The sequence below is a fragment of the Anser cygnoides genome, chromosome 2 (genome assembly GCF_040182565.1).
Source record: "Anser cygnoides isolate HZ-2024a breed goose chromosome 2, Taihu_goose_T2T_genome, whole genome shotgun sequence".
Lineage (NCBI taxonomy): Eukaryota > Metazoa > Chordata > Aves > Anseriformes > Anatidae > Anser > Anser cygnoides.
In genome coordinates this window covers 60,172,889-60,185,304 of record NC_089874.1, presented here as the reverse complement: position 1 = coordinate 60,185,304, position 12,416 = coordinate 60,172,889, and the positions used below count along the sequence as shown (strand labels likewise).

At 44.1% G+C, this 12,416-nt stretch overlaps 2 long non-coding RNA genes across 2 annotated transcripts in view; one reads left to right on the top strand and one right to left on the bottom strand.

The window, feature by feature from the left end:
• The window catches only part of LOC106042890 (uncharacterized), a 142,951-nt gene that overhangs the window by 40,148 nt on the left and 90,387 nt on the right, over window positions 1-12,416 (bottom strand). The gene's annotated exons all lie outside the window — the stretch shown is intronic.
• On the top strand, window positions 1,664-3,813 carry LOC125179819 (uncharacterized). The gene is made up of 4 exons (XR_007157655.2): window positions 1,664-1,848; window positions 2,562-2,700; window positions 2,849-3,332; window positions 3,455-3,813. It is a non-coding gene; the product is annotated as an uncharacterized lncRNA (long non-coding RNA).

Genomic DNA, 12,416 nt, shown 5'->3' with positions numbered 1-12,416 from the left:
AGAGCAAAATACAAGTGTTTTTAAAAGGATTATCATTTACGAAGCATGAAGTCTGATTCCAAAAAAATCTACAGGATCTCTTTGAAAAGCTTTATGCAAGGCAAGCTGTAGCTCCTCTGACTGCCATCTTAAATTTTTTCCTTTGCATACTGGCCATCCACGAAGGTTTCTAAACGTCGGTCATTGCTATGGGGATCCTGTAATGGGCATTGCAGAAACACAGGGATCTCATAGTTATCTTTCTCAGCTGAGACCTACAGACACAACTAAAATGTAAATAACAAATACTTATAACTTCGCCTAAGATTTAAAGTAATCATTTCAGACAATTACCTATTATTGAAGTATTTCCCTGATGTTCCTGTCCCTGTTTAATTACTATTTTCCTGCTAAGGTGTAAGCTCAGCAATAGCCAGTTTAACTTTACACTACATACTTTTATTGTATGTTCTTCCTTACACAGGGCCATAGCAGTCAGTTGACGGACCAGGCTCAGCTCGTAGTTACAGGTGACTCTGGAGCAACCCCCTTGGATCCAGCTGAATTACACTGGTATATGACTGGGAGGAATTTCCTCTGATGGATATAATTTCCATGCATGATATATGTACGTTCCTCAACAGTAATTAAGACCAGATGGTGCTTCATACTTATACTGAAAGCGTGTGGCTATTGCTTTTCTCTGATACCTCAGAAAGCAGCTTTCTGCCATTCCCATACATGGCCGGCGCTTTCCCACACATTCGACAGCTAATAAGTTACAAAGATTCCCCCGAACAAGTATCTAATGCAATTTAAAATCGAAAAACTTGGCAAGGAATTAGGCAACAGGTGCCTGGTATCCATCTATCGTGTATTTACAGCTGGAAGAGTTACAAGCTGGGTCTTTCTAAAAAAGGTTTGGAACTCTGTGCCTCCGGAGGAATGTGCGCCCGGGGCCCGACGCGGGAGCGAGGATGGCACCCGCTCAGCGGGGCCAGGGCTGGAAAACAAAGCGAGGGGTGCACGGGCTGGGGGGGGGACTGCACCTATGGGTGCATGCAGGAAGAGGAGGTTAACTTACATGTTTAGATTGGCAATCCTGGGACTTTCCACACGTATTTCAGGCTTGGGAAGACTCCAGAAACGCCAGCCAGGATCACCGATTATTCAAGCTTTATAAGAGAAACCTTGAAAAGCTTTAGGTATATGTATTTTATATGTATGTATGTATACACACGCACACACATATGTGTGCATTCATATATACACACATATGCATATTTTTAAATGCTCACAGCCCTTTACTTGCTGCCTCTGAAACTGAGAGAAAAGCTACCCTGGCAAACACATTAGTACCACTATAGGAGATAAATAGGACAGTGACTGATAATCACATTTACCACCTGTGACTCAATTAATTTATCAGACATAAACCCTGCATAAACACACAATGAAGGACTGTTCCTGTGCTGTGGAATATCCCCCTAGAGATATTTGCAGAGGCTCAACTGAGAATCTAACAAATTTATCACACTCTTTACTTTCTAAGACAAAAACCTCTAATTGTGTCACTTGTGAAAAACAGTTGTAGTGCAGGATACAGGTTTTTATCAATAATCACGTCTCTGAACACTCCACAGATCAGTTTCCACTGATCTGCTGTACCTCTGAACATGGGTGAAATCCTAGAATTAACTTTGCAAATGCTATAAGTAGTCTGGGCTGAATCAAAACCATATTTGAATAAGCCTAGATTTTTAAATAAGATATTTTTTCTTTCTGTTTTCTTCAAATAGTGCAGACAACTAGAGAAGGTCATAGAAGCATAATTGGATAACCAACTGTGTGACTTCTGTTAGAGTACAGGTAAGGGTTTCTAGAAGACCAAGGACAATGAGTGATCAGCCTTTATTCTAGTGGGTAATCACCTTCTTTCCACGGACATTTACTCAGGGTATGTATTTGTAATATGCCGGCACAGTATTTAGCCCAGGAGTTGTCCAGATCTGGACTGCAGTTTATAAGTATGTCAGCAACACAAAAGTCAGAAAAACCAACAAACAGTGAAGAAGTATATGTAGCCTTTTCTTTCTAAAACTCTCCAAGGTATCTGGTGGCTCAGTCTGAATATTCTCTTTAAAGTGGATGAAACTATGGACCAGACTATTTTAGAAAGTATCAGGATAAATTACGTTACAGACCAGAATTGCTATAGTCTAAATCGAAGCTTACTTTCTCTTCTGCCCATCCCCAGGCATAGAGATTCGTTTGTGCTCTTGAGGCTGTGTAGGGTCACAGGGAAGCAGAACAGCCACCAGCACAGTAACAGTGCCCATGTCCACAACCCACCACCAGTTAATTTCTGCATCCCCATGTCCATATCCCACCATCAGGTACTCTATCCATCCGTCTCGGTGTAATTTAAACGATCATCTAGGTGAAGAATGACTAGTTTTAGCTGAATCCAGCAAGTGAAAGGTTTTACTAGTAGAGACAAGAAGGCATTTTGAAGACCTTGCCTTCTCAGCACTGCCAGTTCTCATAATTCTAATTAATGTTTGTTTTGTTCTGAGCTCCAGGTTCTGGAGTCGTGTGATTATGTGAAAATCTCAGCTTTCATTAAAAGAGAAGGTAGCTTCTGTGCCTGCAGAGACAAGTCTGAAAACGTGAACCTAAGGCCTGGAAAAAAAAAAAGAGAAAAAAAAAGTTGTTCAAAAGGTATTATTTTAAAAAAATGTGATTTTAAAATAAGTTAATCACATGAATGTTGAGGGTTTGAATTATCATTTGTAAATGCATAAGGCTGGATATGCTACACCTTACAGCTAAAATCCTCCTTGCAAATGAAGGCAACTTTATGTTTCAGAGCCCATTTGGCTTCCTTAGAGCGAACAGACGATCAAACAGAAAGAATGGAAAGGAAAGAACAAAGAACTTCACTCCTATGATGATCAAATAAATTGGCCCCAAAACTACCATTCACCTGCTCAGGCACGTTGCTGAGTGCAGCGTGTCAGGGTACCTGATCACTAGAAGTCATCCACGAGATGGAGACAGAAAGTACCAGACACATCCGCACGATTTAGGAGCCGCCGTGACTGTAAGTGGAGCTGGGCTTTGTGCCCTGCACAACTTCTCATAGGGGTATGCATCGTAACCTGTCTGCTTCACGCTGCCACTCTCCGGCTGTCCATGCACTGGACCTGCCTCTCCAGCGAAGGGTATATGGGTACTTCTCCTCCAGATAGCTCCTACATCTTAGTGTACTGACCTTCACAGCAACACAAGACCTGAAAGCCACAATGAGACGAAGCTTCAGCAAGAGATGAGTCTGCTTTCATCCTCACAAGGTCAGTAAGTGTCCTTCCAAGACATTACGTTTCTTCATGCACCACACAATCTCTTTTTTTCTTCTCAGATAGAAAAAAAAAAAAAAAAGAAGCTATTTTTTTTCCTTCTTTTTCCCCTACAGACAAGAAAGACTAGTGTCATGGCCTCCTTGGTGCGTACATCATTCCCAGTCCTGCCACATCGTCTCAGCACAAGGTGTTCCCCGCCTTTGTAGTCTACAAATTCAGCTTCCTGCAGGCAAATGCCTTTGCATAAACCAGTCCTTACTTTGGGAATACAAGGTTTCACATATCACTGAATTAAACCAAGTATTTTTCCTCATGTAAATCAATTTCTTTCCCTAATTTGTATGACTTCATTTTTTTTCTGGTCCTGAAAGCCCTCAGACAGATATTAAACATGTATGGACAAGGATGTTGAGGACACTGTACAAATACTGGTGACTTTCAGAAAAGGAGAACCAGGACCGGTTGATTTCAGCTATCCATAAGAGCTTGATAGACATCATCAGGAAATAGGTGTTGCTCAGAGCATCAGGTAGAGCACAGGAAAAAAAAAAAAAGCCCCAGGACAGGAAGGATCAGGAAAATCACAGCCTGACCAGACTAGTCAGGCAACGTGCTTTGCAACTTGTAATAGCATCTCCAAGAAATGCTCCGCTGTGTAGCCAGGGCTATGTCTGGGGAATACAGACGCAGCCAGCAGTTTACTGGGGATGAGTGAAACGGATGAGGAGAAGAACTCCAGCCCCTTGGAAAAGGAGGCCCGAGAGGCCATGATGATCTGAGGGCATCTGGGTCTGTGGCAAAGGTCTAAAGGTAAAGGGGAACCGTGCAGCACCTGTTCCAGGTAAAATTGACACGAGAGAGGCGTTTCCTGTCCTTCAGTAGTCTCCAGATTTCATTGTTCAAGTATTCATATGAAAGGACTTCTTTTTCAGACTCAGGCTAACAAAAGTGTTTGTGGATTATATACTAACATTTTAAAGCTGTAGAAAGGCAAGCACCACTTTACCTGAGGATGAAACACCCACTTCTTACTGCTCCCCCAGCATGTGCTGCCTCCACCACTTCCAAATCATCCCATTTTATCCATGTTTTCAATCAGTAACCACAATTTTGGCATTTCCCAGCTCCTGAGTTCTTGATTTTAGGTATTTAACATACTTTTAGCTTCTTTGTACATTACAGTTATAAAATAAATGACTGATGACTAAAGCAAACAAATCATTTTCTGGGAATGTTGGCCTCCCCTCACTGAACTGGTAACCATAAATAATCTGGTCATTATTTCAACAGTTTTTATAAAAACAACTCTTCACAAAACATCCAAAGCAACCCTCCTCCAGAAGACTTTATTTCAGTCTCTGCCAGCACTTGAAGTTTTTTTTTTACATACACCTGAACCTCTGCTCCCTGTGCCTAATTTCTTTTATCTGTTCAAATACTCCCTTCTCCCCATTGCTGTATGAAAGATCCACACAAACAACAGGGGAACAGTGCCAACAGTGCATTAACTGTATGTAAATGCTCTTGGTGCGCAGTGTAAATTAACTGCAATAAATGAGAAACTTCCTGTCCCTCATCGCTTTCCACTACAGTTACCTTATGTATTATTTGTTACCCCAGATGGTAAAAAAATTTAAATGGAAATTTGTTTTTATACTGCTAGTGCTTCTGCAATTGAGAGAGAGGAAATACATTAGGATAGATCAGCAAAGGGAGCATGGCAGTGGGAACAACAGCTAAAGAAGTTGAAATGCTTTGGAGTAACACACCTCTGAGGCAAACGGTGAAGGTTTGTACCTCTCTACATCCAAGCTGTGTTTACCTGCATAAAGTACAGGGATAGGGTTTCTTCATAGTCATAAGCAATCAGCACTCATGACTGCTTTCCACGCAGGTTTGATATGGATTTCCTTAAACTGGGTTAGCAACCAAATGAGTTAAATCAACATCTCCCCCCAGCATGGACTCTTTCGTGTACTGAAGTAAAATAAAAGTATACATCTTCTCATCAAGAATAAATTAATCATCTCCAATTTTGAATGCTTGAGGAAAGTGGGAGGTGGAAAGCTCTAGTGACAGATGTTCAGTGTTTCCCCAAAACACACAAGGCATGACCGATGCTGGTACAGACCCCTTGGCACCCCACAGCCAGGTCTAGCCATCTCCACACCCATCCTAGATTTTGCCCTCGCTGCTGTGGGGATGCCTGGCTGTGTCCCCAGCAGGAAGCTTCTAGGTATGGCCAGGGCCCATTCCCTGGCTCTGAGTCCAGCTGGCACAGTTTGCCTGTGTTCATTATATTGATCTCTTTTATCCCCTAAATATCACAGAGGAAGGCTCTAGCTGCACTGGAGTTGCAGCCAGACTGCTTTGGGAACCATCCCTGGCCTGTGCTAACTCTTGATGCACGCTCAGGAGCTGCCTGGGAGAGGGCAGGTTGGTGCAGGCCAAAATCATGCCCAGCAGCACACAAAGAACAGTGCCAGTGACTGAACTTGAGCCAGTGCTTAAGCCCTCGGAATTGCTTAGTTTACAGCTATTCCTCTAGCTAAGAAATCCAGGAACTGGTTTGAATTGTATTTGCAATCTCACATCTCAGATCTGATCTATTGCTAATACACTTTATTCCAGCAGCAACCAGCCAGCACAGCTTTCTTTTCTCCTGCAACACAGGCTGTTGCACATTGTTGTCAGCACATGGAGCTAAAATGATCTGCATAGCCAATCCAAAGGGAATTCAAGTCAGTGAAAATGTCTGGAAAATAAAAAGCAAACTAGGAAACCTCACTGTGCCGGTGTGTGGTTCCTTTACTCCTCCCTACTTTCAATACTGCGCCCAACTTGAACTGGAAGAGGGATTCAAAGGAAGGAAACCAGAACAATCAAATGTATGAAATGGCTTTCATATGGGGAATCACTGAGTAGTCAAAGAACTCTTCTGCCTGCATTTGGTGGGGATATGAAGAAGGTCTGAAAAATCCAGAGTGGGAGGGAGTGGTGGCTGGATGGTGAGTGATGGCTCACTCCCTCTTCCAAGGCAAGAGCCAGGTGAAGTTAGCAGAAGCCAGGTTTGCCACATGGAGAAGCACTTTTTTTACACAGCAATTAGAGACTCTGTAGAGCTTTTACTGAAGAGCTGCATGAATGCAAAAAGTTTAAGTAGGCTTGAGGGGAAAGTGGACAAGTGCTTGAAATAGAAATCCCCTGGGTTACAAAAACAGAGAAGCCTCTTCAGGGCCAGGAAATCCCCTGAGCTGAAAATAGACAGAGGCTGAAAGAAAAGAACTATCAAATGTGCTTGCCCTGCTCTCACCCTTACCTTCTTGGGGTCACTGCTGGGGACAGAGCACTGGGCTAGATGGGTCTGAACTAGCTTGGCCATCTTCACATCCTTGCTGGTGACACAGATGGACTCCAGATGACATACTCTCCCTTCATAATCAGGGCTGAAGTCAGACAGGCAATGTCCTGTGGGAACTGCTCGGTTTTCAGAAGGGTTCCAGGTCTTGCACCCCACCGGGAAGGGGCTGTCACTCCTGAGCACCTCTTATCACCTGTAGCTACGCTGCAGAGTGGCCAGGTGTCTAAATCAGCTCCAACACATCTAAACAACATTAAATTATAGCACCACCTTCGCCAAAGCGTAAGGGACAGGGAAATGATCCTGGTGGCTGTACAGCAGATCGTAACCTTGAGTTAACACAGCAAAAATAAACTCAGCGTTGTTTTTGTAGCTAGCTTTTTAATGTCTTTCAGAGGTAGTGTGTGGATCCTCGCCAACTGTTAGCGCTGAAACTTCGAATCCTCCCTGAAATCCTGCTTGATTCAATTTTCTATTTAAATTTTTGCTGGTGACATTACACAGGATTTGGGAGTAAGGGAATAGAGAAGGGTGAGCTATCGCTGCATGTGGGATTTGAAAGGCCGTTTCAGTCAGTTTTCTCTTCTTCCACAGGAAACAGTGATTTATTGGTGAAATGCCTAATGCAGCTGGGAAGCTCTGCTGAAGTCTTGAATTTGTGTGAATATTTCCCACATGAGAAAAGCCCAGATGGGAAATAGTCACACAATGGGAGGGAGAAACCTGGAAAGCAGTAATGTCAACAGAGATTTAATAGTAATAGCGTGCAGCAAATTGGACACGCAGTAAAGAGTAATACAGTAGTGAAACAGACCAAAGCCGTTTTGGGTTGAGTCACCAGAAGCTTCATTTCAGACGCTGGAATGCAGGCTTAATTTCTGGGCATGTCGTTACCTGAAAGACCAAAGTAGCTGGAAAGAATTCTGAGGAGGGCAGCAAAACTCCGGAGGGAAGAGAGAGCTGTTCCTCAGAGCACATCCTGACATCCTGAGCGCTGGGTGCGGAGGCTGCACAAAGGGAGAGCACAGCTATCTGCAGGAGCTGAAGGCCAAGCTGAGAGGGGCCAGCAGGGAGCACAGGGCTGTACCTCAAAAGACAGGGAAATGTTGGAAAAAAAAAAAAAAAGAGAGAGAAAAATTACAGAGGAGTTTCCTGGCAGTGGGATATGTTAGGCTGTGGAATGGCCACCAGGGCAAAGATGCCAATAACTGAGATGTCTGGGATTGTAAGAGGGAGGTGAAGGCACACCGGGAACACTCTGCATTGACTGGAATAGACTGGAAATTTTAGGACTTTCGCAGTGCTGAGCTGTATAGCCTGCAGAGTCATGATCCACTGAGTAATGATGATGCAAAGCATGCAGAGAGAGACTGTAGCATATTTCCAGTCGGTGTGAAATGTCACAGGCCTCTTTGGATCAATCCATCCCTTGTGACCACCGCTGAACGTCTGCCCTCAGCATACCAGGAGGTGGAGAGAAAGAAAGTTGCACTTCCTGGCTTCAATATACAAAGCAGATACCCAGGGTTTAAAACAGTACAATATCTTTGAACAGAAACTGTTTCCAAAGTCTTCTACGTGATAAATTATTACATTGTGCCTGCACTGTCATTTTGCTTGTAAGAAACTGCTAAAATGCATTCTTGGTAGAGAGGAAAAAAAATACAGTATTGTTTGTATTCTGATTAAATACATTTTGTGCCAGTATTTTTAACTCCCCAAAATCTTTAAGATTAAATATTAGGGAGTAGCCAAAGCAGTCTCTCTACTCCCTCACCCTTCAAAGAGCAGGAAAACAAAATTAATAGAAATCTCGAATGCATTGAGATTCTTGCCCTGAATATTCACCATTAACTCATTAATTGTAGAGATTATCGCATATGCTTTATCAGCAAGCTCAGACCGGGTAAAAAGAGTTAACAAACAGCTCCCAAATTACCAGGGATCCTCAAAATCACTACAAATGTCCCCTACCAAGAGCAGAAAACATAGGGTCTGAAGGACAGGGTTAAAGATGGAGAGTTTAGCTTTAACACTGTATTTCTTAGATCCTTTTGCCTTTCCAGACCACTAGCATTAACTTAACTTAGTAGGCTGTGTGTATGTCTGATTCTTAGTCTTAAGCACCGTTTGCAAGGTAGATCTCAGCAGTGTGGCTTTGTGATGATCCCCCCTTGGTAGGCTGAATGTGGGTAAAGCTCGAAATTTAAGAAGTCCGGATCAGCATCAGGCGCTGGTGAGCACTGTCAGCATCTACTGCTCCTGTTCAAAGCTGGGATAAGGGTGGCTTGTTATCTCTGAGTTTATTATTCTGCGGATCCGCAAACTGTGCTACAACAAGAGCTACAACTGAAGCTTCAGGAGACATGTTCCTGGCGCCAGGGCAAACAGGCTTCAGGCTAGCTTCTGTGACTGTTTTCACTTCCATTTCGTCCACGTTTAAGGATTTATACATATTTAGTTTCTTGTAGCAGTTTCCAATGAAGAAGAAAGGGAAGGAAAAAAAAAAAAGGAATGGTTTTGCACTGATATTTAACAAAAAATCTGTCTTTTAAATATTAACCCCTATTACAAGTCCTTACTCCAGCAGTGGCACTCAGTGCTCACACCACCAAAGAGAAGCATTTTTCTTTTCCACATAAGAATAAACCCTTGCCCATTAGAAACAGCTTCCTTCTGGGATGGCACCAGCAACACACTACGGGACTCCTGCAGGAACAACACAGCCCTAAAGCTTACCACTTTACTTTTCGTATTTCGTACACCTTCTTCACCAAGGGTTAGAGGGCTGACGAAACGCAGCGAGTGGGGGGACTGCTGCTGCTGCCTTTCATCGGCAGCACTGCCTCTGCGGGATCCCAGCAGGTCTCCGGGGAGGACCAAGGCCTTGTGGTACAATCTCGCGGATTATTTCTGTTGGTGTACCTGACCCCAGACGGGAGGAAATGACCCGTAACCATGCTGGGGGCTGTGCAGGGGGGGAAGCGCAGCCCTGAGCACGGCTGGGAGGCAGTGACCCGGGCTGGGTCCCAGCCTGGGGAGGTGAGGTTCGTACCGCAGCGCTGAGCGCAGACCTGCGAATTGCAGCATTGCACCTCCCGCCTTTCTTTTTCCTCCAGGTGAAACAAAGATGATATCAGCTGAGAGGCCCTCTGAGGTGAAAAAGCCCCTAAGCCTTACAAATATTGCTGGCTGTAATTTTAACACTTCACTCCGTCTTCAAACGAGCATTGTTCTGAAAAGGGCAAAGCATTATTTTTCTCTGCCCTCCTCTAGAATAAGCCCACAACCCCGACAACAGTTTCAGAGGTTAATGTGACAGCTACCCACATTCACTGTGGAAAATCCAGCCATATCTTTGTTAAGCAACTAAGAAAGGATTTCTTTCAAGGCTGCGTGGCTTTTGAGCCTTGAAAAATCTTATTAGTCAGATAGGGAGAAAAACATATATATAAGCAAACCATTCGAGGAATTGCAAAGAGAAAGAGCACAATTATGCTGAGCTGCGTGGCCCGAAGTTTAGCAGATCAGACCCCGTGTGCCCTAGCACAGTAAGGCTCACTCTGACTTGCTGAGCTGCTTTAAGCTTTCTGTCAAAATGGCATGAGCCTCAGCGATTCATTCCGCAAGCACGAGACACCGGTGTAAGGCAAAGCTGCTGCAAGCTGGGAGTCGCTGGATCAGTGAGATATGACTCTCATGTCTAAACAGGGCCTTGGGCTGAGCGGAGCTGGCTTAAAGCAACTTGCTCCTCACAAAACAGAAGGGATAAACGAAGCAACTAAAGCACTTTCTCTGACCCTCTGGCCCTCAGCTGCGGGTGAACCAGTACACTCCACGGTCACCGCAAGGTCCTTCTCATAGGGCAGTATGGTCACTGCGGAGAAATGTTAGTGGCGAAATGACTTAATAAACTAAGTTCCCTAAAAACTCCAGAGAATGGCAGCTTCCAAATTTCAAAATTTTATTAGGAAGCTGTTTTTTTCAAAGGCCTCGGTTTGAAAATTAACCCCACGAACCGCAAGAGCTCTGAAACCTCAGTGGCTCTTTAAAAAATCTGAGCAGCCATTCTTTTTCCATTTCTTTACTTCTTAAACTATTAACCAAAGAAACCCTTTCTCATGATTTAAAAATTGAATGTTTTGGTCTCAGGAAGCAGTTATACAAATAAAAGCAAATATCGTGCAACACTGCAGTCTTGGGCCCAGGTTCGTTGTAACTCTTGGGCATATATCCTCAATTCAGTAGTTGCAGCGCACTTCTAACAGGTTTTCAGGCCAGAAACCTGCCTGCTCCTTCCCCAGTGAGAAGTGCAATTGAACAGCAGCTGGAAAGCTGCTGTGTGGTTAAGAAACATGAGAGAGATTCAGAGATCTGATTTAGGCTTCGTGTCACAGCTCCGAAGAAATCTGGAGACGATTCTCTGTCTCTACCCTTCTACAGCTTGAAGTTAATTCTCCTCTACGTCACGCAGGGACTGTGAAAGTTTCATTTTTCCACTACCTTCAGGAAGGCCCCACACTCCTGCTGGAAAAGCACAAGAGCGATGGAAAATGTCATGAGTGGCTGCGCTGTGCCCAAATCAAAGCCAACCATGGTATATGGGGACATATATCCGAAAAATGATTCTGCTCCAAGGTCACACACATCCACAGGACAGCCTCCAGGAAGATAACTGAAATGAATTTCCATATTGTTACAACGTTCTTGCACCATCACTAGCTTCTTGGGATTTTAGAAGTGCCACGATAAAGAGGCTGGGTGATAGATACCTGCATATAATGGTTGCACAGATATGTTGTATTCCTTTAAATGCCTGAGTGGGCTGGAAGGGTGTGTGTGGAAATGGGAGATTCAGTACCTAAATAGCCTCACAGTGCCTGCTGGCATCCTCCTTGCACAAGCAACAGCTCTTAGCATGGCCACAGACAGAGGTGTGCACTCAAGCACGCATCTCTCAGGAAAAAAAGCAGTTCTCAGATGTGCACTCTGCACACTAGGCATGTCCAGTGCAAAAAGCATTTCAAACCATTCATTTCCTTAGCGACTGCTACTTTGTAAACAACAAAATAGCAGCAATATTTTCTAGTATATTTTCCCTGAGGGGGAAACAAAACAGTTTGGACTCGGGGCCAAACGTTTCCTTCAAACATACGTGCACAACTGACGTGGATTTCCATGGCACCTTGCCCTGAATGTATAATTGCATTTGGTTTTGAACAGCTTTGTTTATTTGTGTATTTTGTTAATGTGTTCTGCACCTCGGGCATGTACTTTACAAATGCAAATTCCTTGGCTTACTGTGGTAATTTAGGGCTTTTAAAGGCTAATTTTGGACCATTTTGCAATGGTAAAAAGCACATGTTTCTTGATATCCTTTGCCAGGGGGATGTTCCTGTCTTTTCAGAAAAGGTGCAGGGCATTCCCACCTCCCACTGAAATCAGCAGGGCTCAGACAGCCAGAGGGAAGCCCCCGAAGCCCTGAGCCTGGCACAGAGGAGAGGAACCCACCATCGTCCTCCTAGGAAAACAGCGATGCTGCGAGAGCACCCAAGGGCAGAGAGCAAAGCACCCTGACTTGTGCACCGTCCAAACACAGAGGGGAGGGAGAGGATGATTCCTGCGCAGGGGAGAATGAACCTGCAGAGGTGTACAAAGAGTGCAAAAAAAACCAGAACATCCGCGTGAAATTAATATGGTTTTTGGAAAGCCAG